We start from the raw sequence: 19,027 nt of genomic DNA, 5'->3' as shown, positions 1-19,027 counted from the left end.
CTAGAATTATCCTCCCTCCAACATATCCCTATGGAGATGGAGAGATGAGTACTATAACCCTAGGCCCCTGAACCTGGTGAGAACGGCTGACCTGACTTGGGTCAGTCATATTCTCTGCCTGGGAATTTAGAATGGGTACTTAAGGAGTGCTCATCTGTGCTCAGCGTCCAGAGGAAAAGCACCTGCGAGAGTTGTGTAGAGTCCATCGCATGCGTGAAAACACAGAGAGAAGAGAGTGTTGGTCATCAGCAGAAGCAGAAATGAGAGATGGAGAGAGCACACTGTAGGATCCTGGAAGCGCGTTGGTTCTTGGGGTCAGTCCCTTCCCAACACTTGCCCTTTGCCCTTTTGTTCTGCAAGACACCCAGGAATCCTGCCACACATTTCCTCTTTCAGGTAAGCTGGCTCCAGTTGGCTTCCGTAACTTCCAACCAAAAGCCCTCTGGTTTAGGTCTAGTCTAGCCTAACTGACGGAAAGGACCAAGGCATCGGCCATTTCCTCACTTGGATGCTACAGAATTTCAGGTAAGTACGGTTCCCTGGTTCCAACTTACAACGAATGAATCTGAATTGCCTAAGGTAGGGGTCCAGGAAACCACATTTTGTAACAAATTCTTAGGATGTTCTGATGAGTTGCCAGGTTTTGAATTGCTGCATTCCATGGTAATCCTTGCAATGGGATTCCTGCTGTGTGTCAGGTGCTTTCACGTGAGCTGTCTCTCTGTCTTCCCCACTACACTGTGGTCTAGGCATTATTTATATTTATTGGCGGAAATGTTGATTCATCTCCTGATGTTTCCTCCCATATGGAGGCAGGTCTATGAGCTGTAACTCTCCTGTCTCATCTCCAATCCCTTACTCACCAGTGATCCATTTGCTTGCTAAGTGTGCAAGAAGAAACTGAACACATGTAGTCTAGGCTCTTCCTCTTCTTCCTTTATGGAGCTGGCCTGCCTGCAGAGAGTAGGTGCTCTCAAACGCACTCCTCCTTCCCAGAAATCCCTCTCCACACACTCTGCCCCTGCCTGCCTGCAGGGGGCTGCAGTGGAGGGACCCTTCCCAGTGCGGTACAGCTGTGACTGGGTAGCAAGAAGCCCTCCTCATCTCAAGCTTCAACGTTATAGGTGCTGATAAATCTAACATCACCAAATACAGTTTACCGAGGTGAAATCTTGGTCTCTACCTTGCCCTCTGCTTTGTCTTACATTTCTATTTGTTCAGAGCTCTGACAGGGATGAGGGGTACTATTGATGGGGCTCCTCAGGACCCCTTTCTTATTAAATGTTTCCAGATAAAATCATTTTTCAACACCAGGGTCTAAGCTCTTTCCTCTGCCCCCTCAGGGAACCTCTGGAGAGGTCTTCTCAAAATCACTGCATATACACATCTAATCCCCTGGAAATTTGTGGAAATGTAGATTCTGATTCTGAAGGTCTGGGATGGGTCTGGAGGGTCTGCATTTCTAAAAAGTTTCCAGGTGACTCTGATGTCACCATTGTAAGATCCACACTGGATCTATCAGGTTATGTAAAGGATCACTTCTAGATGGCCAGAGCCATGTAGGTTTTGACGGGCAGAATAATGACCCCTTAAAGACACCCATGCCTTAGTCTTTGGAATCTGTGAATATGCTACTTTATATGGCAAAGGAGACTTAATGTTGCTAATCAGGTGACCTTAAAATAGGGAGATTAACTTAATGAACTAGGTATTCCTAGTATAATCACAAGGGTCCCTAAAAGTGGAAGTGGGGGCAAAAGAGGAAATATGAGTGATGCTATGTGAAGACTCCATCTGCCATTGCTGGATTTGATATGGAGGAAGAGGGCACCACCAAAGGGCATGGGTCGCCTGTACCCTGCATGGGAAATGCAAGAAAACAGGTTCTCCCTCAGAGCCTCTGGAAAGAATGCAGCCCTGTCAACAGCTTGGTCTTAGCTCAGTGTGACCTGTGTCAGGCTTCTAACCTACAGAGCAGTAAGACAACACATTTTTATTGTTTTCAGTCATGAAGTCTGTGGTCATCTCTTATGGAATCAATAGGAAATCAATACACAGATACTTCCCTTCCAACAGCGTAATCTCTAAACCTGAACTATCTCAACCAGGGAAACAGCCTGAGAGTTTTACATGTAAGGAGATACTTAGTAAAAACATAGTGTTCCTTGATGAAAAAGTCTAAAGTTTTAAATGCCAAAACTACCAGACAGAGTGAATAGGACCAACTAATGCCTGAACAGGATTGATTTTAAGTTAAGTGAGCGTGACGAGCACATTGTTAAAAACTCAGACCTGATTAAATCTCTGATGAGGCACAGCGTGATAAATGCCAGGCGACCACAGCTCTGTGAAAAGCAAATGCAGTGTGCAGAGCGGGGGAGAGTTCCTGCGGGGCTGAATGCCCGTGCAGAGGAAGGCAACATGGTCACCACGTGGTTTGTGCCAACAGTGGTTTCCTGCTGCAGGGAAACGTCTCGTCCATGCTGCCCAGTCTATTTTTTCCAGATAAAGAGTAGGAGGATAAAGAAGTTGCGATGGTATCACTTACTGTGGGGAGACCCACTCGTTCTGGGCCAAGTCTTCACCAACTGAATGTCAGGTTATGAAAATAAACTTTTTAAATGCTTCTGCCCAGAGCTGGAGAATGGGAGTGTGGCTGCCGGAATTAACATAAATCATGTGATTGGACATATTTATTTGTTCAGTCATTATTTGATGAATCCTGTCATTGGCCCATTCATTCACCAAATATTTGCTATGCATCTACCCTATGCCCAGCATTGACAATAAAAGGTGAAACGCTGTGTAGTCTTACTCTCAAGGAGATGTCAATCTAATTGAGGAGAAAGATCTGTGCTCCCACTTATAGTATCGAATGCTCTGTTCAATAATTGAACTCTGCCTTCAGATGCTCAGGAAACATGGGTGCCCTATTCAGTCTAGGTTTGGGGGTAAAGAGGGAATCAGAGAGGGTTTCAGGAGGAGGCAAGGTTCAGGATGAAATTTAAAAAGAGAAATAGGTTGGAGCAGGCACTCTAGTGGGAGGAACAACATGGCACTATGAAAGAGCATAGAACATTCTGGACTTGGGTGTGGCCAGAATACAGGGTGCGTTCGTATAGAGGACTAAGAAGAGGTGAGGCTGGAAAGGCAAGCCTGCTCCCGAAGTGCTGTGCGTTCCTTGCTAAGAAAACGAGAACAGTGAAAATGGTTAGAGAGTGTTAGGCAGGGACCTGATGTGGCCAGATTTGGGTTTTGGGAAAATCACCCTGGCGGCTGTGGGGAAAGCGTCCTGACCAGAGGGAGGCTGGATGCAGGTGGGCCAGATGGGAGCCAAGGGAATTTCAGAGTCTGAATGGGGCTACAGGCATGGATGCTCTTTTTAAGGACAGACTCACCTTAGGACTAAACTAAACTTTATTCTAAATTGGGATGAGGGCTTCAAAATGTATTCAGCTCACTTGAAAAAGCATGAGGGAAATAGCAGGAAAGCAGCAAACGTGGAAGGCTCTCGTTGGCGGCTGCAATATGTTCTTTAGGCTCCTAAAGAGTTTGTGGACTGCGAATGGATGGATGTGAAGACTGTGTTTAACATCCAATTTTATATTGTTGTCATCTGTTGTGATTATAGGTTTGGCTCTTGGTTTTTTATTCAGAACCTTTTATTCAGAAAATTTCTTATTCAGAAGTTGAGTTCATTCCTCATTAATTCAGTGGTGGCTTTCTGTAACCTAGTGATTGAATTACCTAATAGCACCTGCCTGAATTGATTAACATAAGAGGAAGCCATGGGGTTGTATTTGATATAAATGATTTGTTTCCTGAAGTTGTAATTTTATTACGGGGGGACCCAGTGAACCACCTTTGCAAATGAAGGCAAAGTCCTGGTTTCCATGAGGTACCTGGGAGGTTAATGAATGATTAGCAGCTAACAAATGATGGCATGGCCCAGGAGGAAGGTGGCACTTCTCAAGTGGTGAGTCAGCATCCTGGAAAATGAGGAATGGTTTCTAAGAGACTGTGTGGTCCACTTCATGATAAGGTTGGTGACCAAGGAGAGAGGGAGAAGTGACCGTGCTCATGAAATCACTGCCTGACACCCGCTCCATCTAATTGCTTGAACTATTCCTATATGGATCAAGCAGGGGTTGAACTTCACCACTCCCTTCTGGGATTCTGTTTCTCTGAGGCAGATCCAGGAAGACTGGTACCAGGGGACCCAAGTATTTCTGAACTGACTATGGTGGTATGCTAGGATCTTTCAATTAGCTGCTGATTTAAGAGTTTGAGTCAGAGGGAACAGGAAGAATGAGGGCACTGTCTATTAAGATATATTCTTTTATTTTGTTCAGCAATTGAAAAAATACATGTTATTTGTAGTGTATTTTTTAGTAGTCATACCTGTTTTCTAACTTTGTTGATAGAAGTATAAACATGTGGACATGTGCACAACTTATATTTATGTCACATAAGGACCGAGATAATTTGTACTTGCCAAGACATAAATTCAAAAATTTCATGATTTTGGCACTTTTTAACCCCTGAGAATTCTGAAGCACAAACTAGTACATCTGAAAGCTGAGAGACAGAGAGAGCGGGCGGGCGAGTGAGCACGAGCACACTTCAAATACAGCACAGTGGTGCCAACCCCTCACCTCTAAATCCATATCCATCCCCACAACTAGAGGTGCTGAAATATCCTTTCTGGACACTTTCCCCCGCCTCCCCCCAACATTTCCTCCTCTGTTCTTCTCACATATGCTTCAGCTCCTATACTGCTTTATCTTTATATTCTAGAAAAAAATAGGGGCCTATGGCTCAGTGCTGCCTATCACCATAGTGGTATTCTAGGAGTTCTTTTCTGGGCGACTGTGTAAGTCAATTGTGTGACTTCGCAGGGGAAAAGTACACGCCATGTGCAGGTGGAGGAGAAGGCAGGTGGAGGATGATTTTTTCTACCCAAATCCCTACTCCCGTGAAATATGCCCTCTCTATCTCTTCCCTAATCTTCTCCTTATAAGGGACACAGGTTGACATTTAGGCAGCTGAAAATTGGAATAATTTCATGGGAAGTTTTTTTTTCTTTTTCTTTTCTCTCTCTCTTTCCTTCTTTCTTTCTCTCTCTCTTTCTTTCTTTTCTTTCTTTCTTTTTTTGAGATGGAGTCTCACTCTGTCACCAGGCTGAAATGCAGTGGTGAGATCTCAGCCCACTGCAACTTCCACCTCCCTGGTTCAAGCGATTCCTCTGCCTCTACCTCCTGAGTAGCTGGGACTACAGGTACCCACCACCATGCCTGGCTAGTTTTTTGTATTGTAGTAGAGACGGGGTTTCACCATGTTGGCCAGGATGGTCTCCATCTCTCGACCTCGTGATCCACCCACCTCGGCCTCCCAAAGTGCTGTGATTAGTGGTGTAAGCTACCGTGCCCACACTCATGGGAAGGTTTTAAAATACAGATTCCTAAATCCAGTCCCCAGCTGATAGAACTGGACTCTCCATGAGGTGAGACCCAGGAATCTGTATTTTTGTAAAAGCTATCCTACTGGTTTTGGTATAGTTGGTCAAAAACATAGCATTTGTTTTTATTTTTTAGAGGCAGAGAACCTGTGTTTCATCTACTCCTCCTTGCACAGACGATAAATTTGTTTAACTGTCTCTGATCCCCTTAGTTGCTGTGTGTCTTGCTCACATCTCCAGCATGTGTGACATGGGTCTGGGATCATTTGTCTGTTTGTAGCTAGTTTACCCACTGTGCACGTTTCCAGGCTGCTCAACACAGAAACACCAGCAGCACTGGAGATCCTAGTACATACTCATTCCCTAGGTTCTTTGCCAGAGCCCAGGGTGCTAGACCAGCACAAGCTGCAATGGAGACTCTGACCAATTAAGGAACTCCAAAGCCTTGGAGAAATAAGCTCCTACTTCTCTACTTAGGAGGAGTGCTGATGGTTTAAGTAAGTAAGTAAATACCCACTTCATTCATTCACTTCTTCTGAAAACTCACAGATTTCCCAGATATTACGTTCCTTATAGAAATATAATACCTCTGTAAGCAGATGTGTTTACGTATCTGTAAGCACATGTATTGTCATGACTATTTAAGAACAAAATTTAGATTGCAAGCTTGAATTGCTGCTTCAGCCAGGTCTGTTCATCCTGGACTGGCTTCATACACAGCAAGAGCAGCTGCATTAAGCCACGCCACCCACAAAGCCAGGTCTAGTGAACGTCTCTCAGACCGCACAGTCCCGGGACACACAAATATGTCCACATAGGTCTGCCCTCACTCCCATCCCCATTCCTTCTCTCCCCACTACAGTCCTAAATACCATCACACAGCTCCTGATTTTCACGGAGGTCATCGTCTTTTCCATTAACGTCATTATCGTATTCCAGGGTCCATTAGAACTCCTGCTATAATGAGAACTTAGGGTGTAGCTGTTCATTATTTCCTGGTCACCCACAGCTCTGTCATGATGAATGCCCTGCGTACATTCTCACCTGTATCACACATTCCTTCTGGCTGCCATTAAGATGATCATCTCTTTCCCCCCATTCTGTAGTCATCACCTCATTATAACTCCATTACCTTTTAGCGTCATCTACATTATAACTCCATTATCTTTCACATAGCCACCATTACCTCCCTTATCACCACCTCTACATTTCAGTTGCCCTCACCTTCTCCTTTACAGCCACCAGCTTTTCAATTACTGGTCCATTATCTTTATTATTACCTCAGTTACAATCATAATTGCTACCATAACAATTTCAACGTCTTTATCCACCCCTCTGCCATGCAAGGCCCTGGCCACCTTTGATAAAGCCACAGGCGTCTCTATTACACACTGAACATGCCCTCCAACATCTCCATTAATGTTGGTATTCCCTTCTTTTCTTTCATCAAATCACCCATGATAATATTAACTACAAATTCCTGCCACTTTCTACAGCAGTTTCACTATTACCATTGTCACTCTTACTTACGATTCACTCCTTCATCCTCATTTCTCTATCTGTAACAGCCAAAGAGTAATAATCCTCATCTTAAAGACATCAACACAGTCCTCTGTTACAGTTACCTCTCTGACTCTAAGAATTCTTAACTACCCATGTCTTCTTTAAAGCAGTTCAAGGCCAGACTGATGTAACTGCAGTGCATACTGGCATTTCTGATCTTCCAGTGTGTGTGTGTTCGGGGAAAGCGAATTGTTTACAACTATCCCATTTTATCCGTTAAATATTGAGCTCATGGAGGACTAGACCTCACTTCCTTCCAAGAGCACTTAGCATCTGGACAAACTTAGCATTCAGCAGGCGTGGTTGATTGAAGGACCAGATGCATCATCACTCTTCCTTTATCTTTACACTTGCAGTCGATTGCTGTTGTATTGATCATTATCAAACCTCGTCAATACACTCTTTACCATTTCATTACCTCAAGCTCTTCCTCTTCAAGGAGAGATACATCTGCTCTTCCATTTCTTGGCCATTATCCTAATAATTATTGCAGCTTCAATTGCAGTGGCTCCATTACCTCTTCTGAGGAAGGAGAGATTAAGGCTACTCCTCCAAGCTACCCTGCTTTCCTTTCAGAACAGCCCTCAGCTCCTACAAGGACTTGTGGTCTCTTTGCCACTAAATCTATCGTGACTTCTTCCCTAACATGCTTTTATCATTGCACAAGTGATATTTACACCCTAACTTGGAAGTGACAAGATTCAACTTACAAAAGGCAGGCTGGTTTCCCTCCTGGTGTCTGGCTGTATGGTCTTGGACAAATCATTTAGGGTAGTCCTTGTGTAAAGGAGCCCTGGACTCGACCTACCTGGGTTCAAATCCCAGTTATGCCACTTACTAAGTTGTTTGACTTCATGCAAATTATTTCACTTCTCTGCACCTGAATTTTCTTATCTATAAAATGGAGATAGTAATAGTACCTACTATTGCTGGTTGTTGGGAGGAGTCAATGAGTGAATATACATAAAGTAATCAAAATAGTGTGTATCATATAGAATGCACTTGATAAATCTTAACTCCTCTCAGGACTATATTTTCTTCCAGCTTGAGAGTGGGGGTTGAGCTAGAACGATCTGTAAAATCCTAGATTGAACATTTGATGGGTCTGTGATTCTGGAGTTCTCACAGCATCCTTACATTACAATTCTTAAGTCATCGCCTGGCTTTACTGCCCTCTGCTGACTCAGCAGAGAAGCATGGCACTCCCTTGGCCCATGGCCACAGTTCTGTACTGGGCCTGATCTCCAGGCATTTATTCCTCAAGTCTAACAAACAACTTGCTGTGGTTTTGCCACGGCTGGACTTAGCCGCATACTCATATATTCAACCTGCCACCTGGCCAACCTCACAAATAGCCCTGCTCTGTTTTTCCATCTTAAACAATGCTGAGCCTTCTCAAGTGGAGCTTGAACATGTCCAGCTTTAACGCTGGAGCTATCCAATCAGCCAGGGCTGCTCCAGGCCACATGGTTAAAGATGTATAGTTGGATTCTGGTTTGGTTGCATTGTGATTTTTTTGCTCTTTCTCTTTCTCTCTCTCTCTCTCTCTCTGTCTCTCTCCCTCCCTCCCTCCCTTTCTCTTTCTCTCTCTCTCCTTCTGGCTATATTTATATATTCTTCTCTTCTGTTCATTAGCCATCCATGTCCACCATTTGCATCCATCATGTCCAATCCTGCCTTTAATAACAGGGTGCCATGTTCTAAAATTATTTTTCCCTCTTCTCACATCCTTATTTCTCCTCTTCTCTGCTTTTTCTTCCTTCTGTGGCACTTACACAGAAAGTCTACTAACATAAGTAGCATTCCAGTGTAGATAAACAAGTCTCTCAGGGGACACCTACCTTTCCGAAGGGAAATCTGGAAGAGGCAACACCTTGACAAGAATATACCTTGGGCTGGGCATGGTGGCTCACGCCTGTAATCCCAGCACTTTGGGAGGCCAAGGCGGGTGGATCATAAGGTCAGGAGTTCGTAGACCAGCCTGACCAAGATGGTGAAACCCCATGTCTAATAAAAATACAAAGATTAGCTGGGTGTGGTGGCACATGCCTGTAATCCCAGCTACTCGGGAGGCTGAGGCAGGAGAATCGCTTGAACCTGGGAGGTTGTGGTGAGCCAAAGTCATGCCACTGCACTCCAGCCTGGGCGACAGAGTGAGACTCCATCTCAAAAAAAAAAAAAAAAAAAAAAAAAAAAAAAAAAAGAATATATCTTAAATAGTAGGATTTCAGACAACATGGCAGAACTGGTGTTACTCATTTGTTAGTTTGTGTCCTTTCCTTAAAATTTGGGTGGGGATGATGATGGGATGGGGAGTAATTTGAGGGAAGGGAGGTTCCACTGTGTCAATCAAAATGTATTTTGTTGGCGACATCCTGCTTTCTATAGAACTCTTTGAAATGTATTCAATATATCGTCCTTACTTTACCAATCTCTTCATTTTTCACAGAACCTCCTAGAACCTGAAGCTAATGAAGCCATCTCATTTGTCGTGGAGCTTCTGTGGGTTCTTTACACCCAATTGTGAGTGATACGAGAATTCATTGGTCAATGGTCACTCTGAAGAGCTTGAGGTTTTCAGTGTAAACAGCATTCCTCTCAAGTAAACGTGAGGAAGAGGAAGCCTCGCTTTGTGATGACAGAGGCAACAAAAACTGGTAGGCTCAGGTCCAGCTCTGCAGAGACAACTGGGACGATAGAAATATTTTCTGCCTCAGTTGCTGGTTTTTGGCCAAGGCAATCCAAGGGTTGGCACAGGTGCACAGGAGACGTCGTGAGTGGCAGCTGCTCTACCATCACCATCCTCGGAAACTTTTTCCGTTTTCTCTTCTCTTTTATCTCCTCCTTTCGATCTTACTATTTCGCTTTTAGTTTTGTTTCACAGTCCCAGATGTCATGCTTGTTTGGCCTTCCTGGGTTTGTGTCACCTCTATTTTCAAGGCCCAGCTCAATGCTTGTGGCCTCTTCCATGGAGTTTCCTCTGGTCCCCTCCACTCCCCTGACCCCTGTGACACTTGCCCTATTTCTGCTTTCACTACGAGAACACAGCCAATGCCGGAAAGCAGTATTTAGGGCTTGATTATATTGTCATGCATTGCTATTTTGTTTGTTTCCTGGGTTTAGAATTGCCCTCTTGAATCAATTCTTAGCCCTCCGACTGAAGCAAGTATGATACGTACTTCTTCTGTGTGGCCTGTGATGCGTACCTTTACATTTGACACAAAAATTACTCAACAAAGACTTGCTAACTATGCCTTCTACTCCTTTCTCTTAGTTTTCCTTTAGCTGCCTTGCATTTCCTTTTATCTACCCGACTCCACTGCTCCTTTCTTCTCTCCTGCCTAAATGCCACCGGCTGGCAGCCACCGCTTGAGTGTGCTGGATGCCATGTGGGCTTAGATTTCCGACTCCTAGTTTCCTAGGAGCTAGGGATTGTGTTGAAGAGTGACCACTAGGGTACCACACTGGACAGTGCTAACTCACAGCCAATCAGAATCCTTTTGTTTGAAACATCGTATGTCCTCACTCCTAAGTGGGAGCTAAGCTGTGAGGATGCAGTGGCATAAGAATGGCACAATGGACTTCAGGGACTCAGGGGGAAAGGGTGGGGAGGGGGTGAGGGATAAAAGACTACAAATTGGATGTATACTGTTCGGTTTATGGGTGCACCAAAACCCCACACATCACCACTAAAGAACTTACTCACATAACCAAACACCACCTGTTCTCCAATGTCCTATGGAAATAAAAAAATGGAAAAAATAATACTTTCATTTCTTAAACAGAATTTAAGCAAAACTATAATCTGTAGGCAAAACAATAAACTTGATACAATATTGAGGACTAGAGGGAAAAAGAAGGATCCTTTGGTTTGGCATGAGAGAGAGAGGCTAACCTCAGGGTTGCAAAAGATGCCACACACAAAAAAAGTTGTTATGGGGCTATTTAGGTCTACCCAGAAAGCAATGTAGTCACGAAATCATAAGTACTGGTTCACTCGTCATGACTTATTTGTTCACAATATTATAGATACATTCATTTAGGGAAAAATCTGGACAATTTAAATTTGCCTTCATGGCATACCAACGGGTAATTTTACATAAGCTTTTTCACTGTAAATATGGGTCCTGCTTATACGCAATTCTCATCTGTATGTTGGAAAGCAATTTCAGTAAGTACTTAGCTTAATCAATTTGTATCTGCACAGTGACCTTCGGGACTCTGTGTGTGGGTCCCATCATGCCATGTGCTCTGCGATTCTCTGTCTCTTTAGACAGCGTATTTCTCAATATTTGTACATGGCTTTCATATTCAATCAATGCAATCATCTGTTCTCTCCTTTCAACCACATTCCTTGACCAGGGAGGTGAGAATCCAGCAGTGCCTCTGCCACTTTTGTGTATTAGAGAATACTTGTTTACTATTTCCCTGAAACCTGGAGAACTGCTAAGATAGTGGGGCATTGTGGGATAACAAAAATAATGTAAAAAAATAAAAAATTTTATTAGCTTGTTTACACAATTATGTAAATACATGGCTGATTCCTCAATTATTCATGGTTTGAAGCCCTTGAAAATTCAATTCAACTAAATAACCTTTTCTTCAGCTCTTATTATGAGCAAGATACTGTAATTTGAGGAAGGGCAGAGAAAGATACCATTTGATAAGAACATTAGAGAAATACACAAATGACTGCCACACAAGTTGAATAAGCACAGTAAGAAAAAATACACTACATGTTCTGAGGGTTTAGTGCAGAAGAGGTAACATCTGTTTGGGTGGATTCCCGGAGAATGGAGGAAATTGTGTTAGCATCCCCTCCTCCATCCCTAGCACAGGCTATTTTGGTTGAGGGCCTTATCACCTCTCATCTGAACTACTAAAGCAGCTTCCTATCTGATCTCCCACCTCTAATTGCTGTTTCCTGAGTTATCTTTCTAAAGGCAATCTGATTATGTCACTCCTGCCTTTAAACCCTCTATTGCTCCTGTTGTCTGCAAGAAAGGGTTAAAGTTTCTCAGGATCTCCACCCAAAGTGTAAATGTCTATCATCCTGTGCAGCCTCAATACTCCTTTTCTCTTACATACATAGTGCCTTCTACAGGTCAGGCTGCTTGAGCCCCCATGACCTCCATGACCTTGCCCATGCTGCTCCTCCTACTGGACAGGCCTCCTCCTTCTTCTCTCTTTTTCTCATGTCCCTTCATGGGTCCCCCATTTGCTGGAGAACTCCTTTGACACTTTCCTTGCTGCTCCCTGCCCCCAAGACAGGGCTGATGATTCTCACCCTGTCTCTTTATAGTGTATAGCCTCACCATCTCGCTATCACACTGCTTTGTAATTAGGCATGGGGGAGGCATGTCTTGCCTTCCTTGTAAGAGTGAGTCCTCCTTGTGTTCAGAGTCCAGGCTGGGTGTGGCACCTAGGATGTGCCAAATGCATGTCTGCTGAATTATGTTGATTTTGTAGCACGGTTAGGTAGGAAACACTGTTTTCTATAGGAAAATGGTAAGAAGTGAATGTAGGATGTTCTTCCCTGGAATCCAGGACAAGAGAAAGACAGAGAGTCAGGAAATCAAGGGAAAGCTGTTTTTGTTTGTTTGTTTTAATGGAGACCAAGTCTTGTTTATAAGCAGAAGGAAAAGAACTTAGAGTGAGTGAGAGAAAATGCAAGAGAGGTAGGGAGCAATGGATGGATCAGGCTACTGAGGGGAAGGATAAGGAAGAGACCAAAGACTCAGCGGAAGAGTTAGCTGCGTCCAGGAAGAACCTTTTCTCTCCAGAGACAGGACAAAAGCATGTTAGACAGGATGATTGTGCAGAGGCATTCTGAGAAGGAGAGTGAAATTGAGGAAGCTCTTTCTGTATAGCTCCAGGCTTAGTGAAGGAGGAGGTGAGCTTATGCAAAATGCCAGTTGATAGATCCAATACCATTACATTTTGCACATGTAAACCACAAGATGTTGAGAAAAAACACAAATACTAGGAAGGTACTTGGACGAGCAGTGGTCTGTTAGATAATGTGGTCTTAATGAAAGTCTTATCACAATGGCACAGAATGCTTAATTTCCTGAGGTGCGGGCGGGCCAGGGATGGAGGCTCTGCCAAGACCTCCTCTGATATTCCTCTTTCCTCTTCCATAGTGATATGGTTTGGCTGTGTCCCCACCCAAATCTCATCTTGAACTGCAGTTCCCATAATTCCCACATGTCATGGCAGGAACCTGTTTGGAGGTACTTGAATTATGTGGGCAGTTACCTCCATTCTGCTATTCTCATGATGGTGAGTGAGTTCTCTCAAGATCTGATGGGTTTATAAGGGGCTTTTCCCTTTTTGTTTGGCACTTCTCCTTCCTGCCATCATGTGAAGAAGCATGTGTTTGCTTCCCCTTCTGCCATGATTGTAAGTTTCCTGAGGCCTCCCCAGTCATGCTGAGCTGTGAGTCAATTAAAACTCTCTCCTTTATAAGTTACCCAGTTCCAGGCAGTTCTTTATAGAAGTATGAGAACAGACTAATACACAGAGGGAACAGCCATTTGAGCTTTGACTGATCAGCGGTTTGGTATAGAGTCAAACACTGCAATTCCGGAGTTGTACTTTGCTGAGCCTCCTCAATCTGGTTTTATCAGGCAACAAAGCAGACATTTACACTCTAACTGTAGTTTCTGATCAAAGCCATAGTTTAAATGGATTACAAGTAATTTTCTCCTGAAATCCCTCAAGAGTCCCTGAAGTCTGGGGTGAGTTTTGGACTGGTATGGCCAGAGTGGAAAAGTGGGTTTGCCCGCAGCTGTGCCCAGGCCCAGGTCCGCTCCTTCACCTACCTGACTCCTTGGAGTCCTTAGCATCCCTCCAGGGAAACACTGTAGGTAGTCTTTCCCCACCTGAGTGCTAATGCTCAAGTGTAAAGCTCAAGGTTTAGCTTCTCTTGAAAGTCTGCAGGAGCAGCTACATTTGTTGAGAATTTCACAAAGAATCTTAAATTCAGGGACACTTCTTTCAGGACCACCCATACCCAGGAGGGCAAATCGTGTTTTTTAGGAATTTCAAGACTTAATTCTGGGGATAGCCAGGTGTCTGTCTGATTGGGGCAATACAGCAAGCAGATAACTCAGTTTGTTTTTAGGAATACATTTACCTCATCTTGCACGGTCTGTTTATGTTCACTTTCCCTTGTTTTTTTAAATTCCCCTTTCTCACTTTGCTTTTAGTTTTATAAAAAACTGACAGATGGGTATTAAGTTGAAAGGCTATACCTATTGGGCTTGATAAGTATGTTTTTCTTCTTTGGGAGTGAACCTGCCCATAAGAGTTACAGAGGGTGCTGAACATATTAATAAAGTGAAACACTCATATTTCTGACTATTTAACATTATTCTCAGTGAAAGTCGGGTGTTAACAATATTAATATCAAAGTAAATGGCTAAATAATAGTTGCTCAATAAAAGTTATTGTCTGTGACTGAAAGTTATCATAAGGTGTGGGGGTACAGAGTGAAGTTTTTCCATAGATGTTCACAATTGAAACATAGAACTATGACCTAAGCCCCTTCTCTCAACTTACATTTTTTTTTGAAAGTGCATGATCATGGAGACATACCCACACACAGACACACAGACTTTAGAGATAAAGGGCACTTTGTGGACACACACAAACCCGGTTTTCAGCTGCAAAACGGGAGAAGGTAGTACAGTACTTTAAAACCTGTCTGCAGTACAGAGCAGGCTTGAAGCTGGGAGCTCAACTCCCCAAATATCACATTTATCTCAATTTGGCAAGAAGCTGAAAACCTATCTGGGACCATTTAAATTCTAATGTTATTAAGGGCTCGTCTAATCAGCTTTTAAAATAAGCTGCTTCAAATGCATGGGAAATGAAGGTGAGATAGAAGCAGGTGAGCAAGGCAGTTCAGGCCAGCCTCCGAGCATCTGGGTTTGAATTGCCGAGGAGCCATGAGTAGACCTGGCTGCCTACCTATTTGGTAACTCCTGTAATTCCAACACCAAGCCATGCTAGTGAAAAGTGATTAGTAAGTGTGTGGGGGAGGGGACTGATCTGCACAAGCTATGTTCTCCTATGAGGTGGTTCAGATGCATGTGACAGGCTTGGCAGGGAAAGATGGACTGCCTTCTGTGCCAGGAGGAGGCTTTGAGATTTAATCAGCAGGGCAACTGGTGCTTATAACAACTACCTCTGAATATTGCATCCTGTAGGCTCCTGAGAATTTCCTTCCTGAGGAGAGCCAGCAGGACTCACCATCCCCGCCTGGACCCACTGACAGTCGCTAGCTGCCTTCAGCCAACCTTACATCCACCTCTGATTGGACTCTCCTTGGTCCCAGGAACTTCTGTCAGCCCAAGACTACAGTGGAGCTTGTCTTGGTGCATACATGGCTCTGATGTGATCTGGGATCATTCCCAGGCCCTACTTTAAATATCACGCTCATCTTGTTGTTCACGAGTACTGTCCAGTTCAGCCATACCTGTGGATTGGTTTCCAGAGGTAGAACTGGGGTGGGTCCTAGTTGCTGGAGCAAGGCTGGCTCCAGATGTGATGAAGACAGACACCCTCAGCAGTCTTTCCTCTCCCCCTGCCTGCCTCCTGCACACCACTCCAGAATCTCACCCAGGTTGGCAGTGTCCTGGGCTCTCCTTTGCATCCTTCTAACCCCTCCATCAAAAGCCTCACATAGCAGAACGGGATGAAAAATGTGTGGGTGCCCTTCTCATGCTAATAATTGGTCTCATGTTTAAACCAATATTCTTCAAGTATTTACCTAACATCTATTTAGAAGAGGGTGACAGCACCCCAGCTCTCACATTCTCACTGAACCCTTCCTCAGAAGTCAGTTTCAAGACCAAGTATTTTTATCTGAGCAAGCTTTTTGGGTGAAGGGTTTAATCTCCCATTGCAAGTGGTTTGTCAAATATTCTTTTGTCCATTCAAGTGCTTTCTCTGAGCAGAGTGCAGGTCAGTACAAATGTCTTCATTGTAATACATTGTCAGTGACGCTTTTGGGACAGGCACCCTGAGTCACTGGTCCCCCCTGTTCCACCTTCCAGCTCTGCTTGGTCACAGAACTTGAACTGAAACAGCAGGTATCCTAGAAGCAACAAATGAACCAAATCTCCCTTAAGTGTGAATGGCTGATAGCCAGCATGATGTGATGATGTCTCTCGTGACTTTGAATGTTCAAAGGTGTGTTAAAAGGCATGGGATACTTTGCAGTCAAGTGCCCTCAAGGGAGGCAGGCTGCCACCAAGAGCGTTCTGGGCTGATTCAAACACGGGGCTTCAGAAAAGCCTTGCCTTAAGTCTGTAGAGCAGCATGATAGATACCGAGACCGTGGTGAGTCTGAGGAAGAAAATGAGCTTTCTTTTTTTTTTCTGAACAAACTTTAGCAGTTGTATAACAAATAGAGAGAGAACACCGGTGGCTACATTACCATTGTTTTGTGCAGGAAGAAAGGGCCACACCTGTTTGAAAAGTTCCCAATTCAGTATATCAACTTTGAGTGCCATGGAAAGTTATTAAAGGAGCGAAATATTCACTGTGCCTGCCAACTCTGTGAATCCTAACAGCCTTCTCCTGTGGACCATTTTTTAGAGGTTATTATTTCAACCTGAAAACTCTTCAGACATATATATGTGGTATGAAAAAGGAATTAGGAAAGCTTTTAAATTAAAGGAAATAAAACGACAGGTTTTTCCTCCAGCCATATAGTTATGGATAGAGATAAAGAGATAGATATTTTTTCATAATACTATATTAGGGGTGTTGGAACTCCAGAAATTTTAGAGTGAGACTGATGAATAATTTAGCACTGATTCATGCGGGCCCAGTGCAGGCTCGGGCAGGCTGGGAGTCAAGTCTAGCTTCTTGGCGGGACTGAGCACAGTAACACACTTTTATTACCAACTGCATCACGAAATGCACTCAGAAATATTTTATGAGAAGCCAAAGCCTTGGTACCTAGTTTCTTCAGCTTTTTCAGAGACTGCATGAAGCCCAGAGGAGCTAATGCTGTTGACCACCTCATTTCAAGGAGACTGGCCCCCAGGGTATTGTTTCAGTGACAAAGGGGCTCAGATCCCTGGGAATATGCAGTTACTAGTGAAAGCCTCAAACTGGCCATGGGAATGATAAATGTCAAACGTTCACAGTAAACGGTACCTTTCGTGATGGTGTCTTCGATGTTTTCTCTTCACTGCACGTTCTTGTAATCCTGACTCCGAAAGAGACCTGCCTCTATGCAGTTAAAATGATACAGCCACCTGAAACAGAAATAAGGAAGGGAAGAAATATATTAACGGTTTCAAAAGAAGAAAGCTTGGTTATTCTTTTTATTCTAAGTGCTGCATCTCCTTTAAAATAAACGTGTAGGTGCACCATGTGAATTTCTAAAGCAAAGAAAATTGTTGCTTACTTGCTTTTCCTCTCCAGAGACTTTTATTTATTTCATTAATTTATTATCACAGTTTTCAATAAAATGGTAAACATTTGGGGTAAACAAATTTACAGAATGATTATAAATACAGAAATGTAATTTCGGTCTTTGAATGTGGCTGTAATAACATGCTTAGCTGATCTGATTATGACAAACGCTTGACACTCTCTCCAACAAGCCTCCCATACAAACCTCTCCTCCCCAGCTTGAGACCCTCTTATGTCCTTAATGTCCTTGGCACTCTAAGCATTCCTATGTCATGAAAGTCTCCGTGTACTATAAACCTCTTTATTTGTGTCATTCTCACTCTGGACTCCCAACTCTTCAGGGTCAGACTCTGTCTTGCTCACTGTTTCGGTTCCTGTCCCAAGCACAATGCCAGCGCATACAAGTTCAACAAAGAAGGAATACATGCGTGCAAAACAGAGAGTCATTCTCTCAGGTTAGAACCACCTCCAATAAAAGCAGTGGCCTCGATTGTAAGCGAGAGCCTTCTAAGTAAGCAAGTTTGTCAGCCTCTCTAATCAGGGGTCCTATGCAGATCTCGGACCAGGCCTCTGCTACACAAGTTCCAAGAATGTGTCACCATAGCTGGTGGCACCGATAATTATGCCTTCAAGGGCTTGCTTCTCACAAACCCTGCTAAGCCTTCTCCAAATGGGATGCTGAGCCTCAGGAATGTCATTCATAGGTGCCTCAAGAGGACGGATTTGCAAAAATCAGGTGACATCTGAGAGAGGAAGAAGCAGGCATTTGGCTTGTTCATATAAGACATTTGTGAATAAATTAACCTTCCCTGGAGGACCTCATGAAACCTCAGAGTTGGAAGAAGTGTAAAGATTATTTAGTTCTGGAAGAGCAAACAGGTTCCATATTGAGTGAATACTCCAGTGTATCTACTGTGGCTGCGTGGACAGTGGGGACGAGAAGGATTCTGACGTGGCATCACTGGGAAAGAACTGGTCATCAGGGGTTTTGCCAGGGCCCAGGACTGGGAGGTGTTGAAGGTGATATAAATGCCAGGTATTTTTCTCTTTCAATTCTAATCTGGCTGCTCACCAAATGGAAGAATCACAGGTTCTTTGAACAGTGTAATTTAGATGGTAGCTACCCATACATTGCAGCCTATTTGGGGGCCAATAGCTCTGATACTAGAAAATCTCTTCTTCCATTCAGTTACAACTGTGCCTCCTGTCTGCTTCCATTCACCCCCTGACCTTTCTTTTCCTCATCCTCATCTGTCAAGTGTTAACCTCACTCTCAGGAAGCTGCTCCAATCTCTTTTGAACCAACTAAGTCAAAAGTCATGAAAAATGTTAACAAAATCCCCTTCACTTGAGTTTATTAAAAACACTGAGCACCTTTGATAAGCTGTTTGACTGTGATCTATTTCTCCAACTAGATATAGACACAGTTATTCACTCATTCAAGTAACATGTTTATTGAAAGTTTATTGAACAGACTTTAGCAACTGTATTATAAATACCAAGAGAAGACTGGTAGCTATATTATCATTATTTAGTACAATAAAAAAGGGCCACACCTGTTTGAAAGGTTCC

The 19,027-nt window shown here is 43.6% G+C and overlaps 1 protein-coding gene across 2 annotated transcripts in view; it reads right to left on the bottom strand.

Moving 5' to 3' along the window:
- TNR (tenascin R) overlaps positions 1-19,027 on the bottom strand; it is a 416,610-nt gene that overhangs the window by 182,967 nt on the left and 214,616 nt on the right. For both annotated transcript variants that reach the window (XM_074390181.1, XM_010336100.2), the window contains exon 2: positions 17,195-17,295. The gene's annotated coding sequence lies outside the window, so the exon portion shown is untranslated. The remainder of the gene's footprint in view (positions 1-17,194; positions 17,296-19,027) is intronic.

The sequence above is a fragment of the Saimiri boliviensis genome, chromosome 19 (genome assembly GCF_048565385.1).
Source record: "Saimiri boliviensis isolate mSaiBol1 chromosome 19, mSaiBol1.pri, whole genome shotgun sequence".
NCBI classification, from domain to species: domain Eukaryota; kingdom Metazoa; phylum Chordata; class Mammalia; order Primates; family Cebidae; genus Saimiri; species Saimiri boliviensis.
This window is presented reverse-complemented; position numbering and strand designations above follow the sequence as displayed.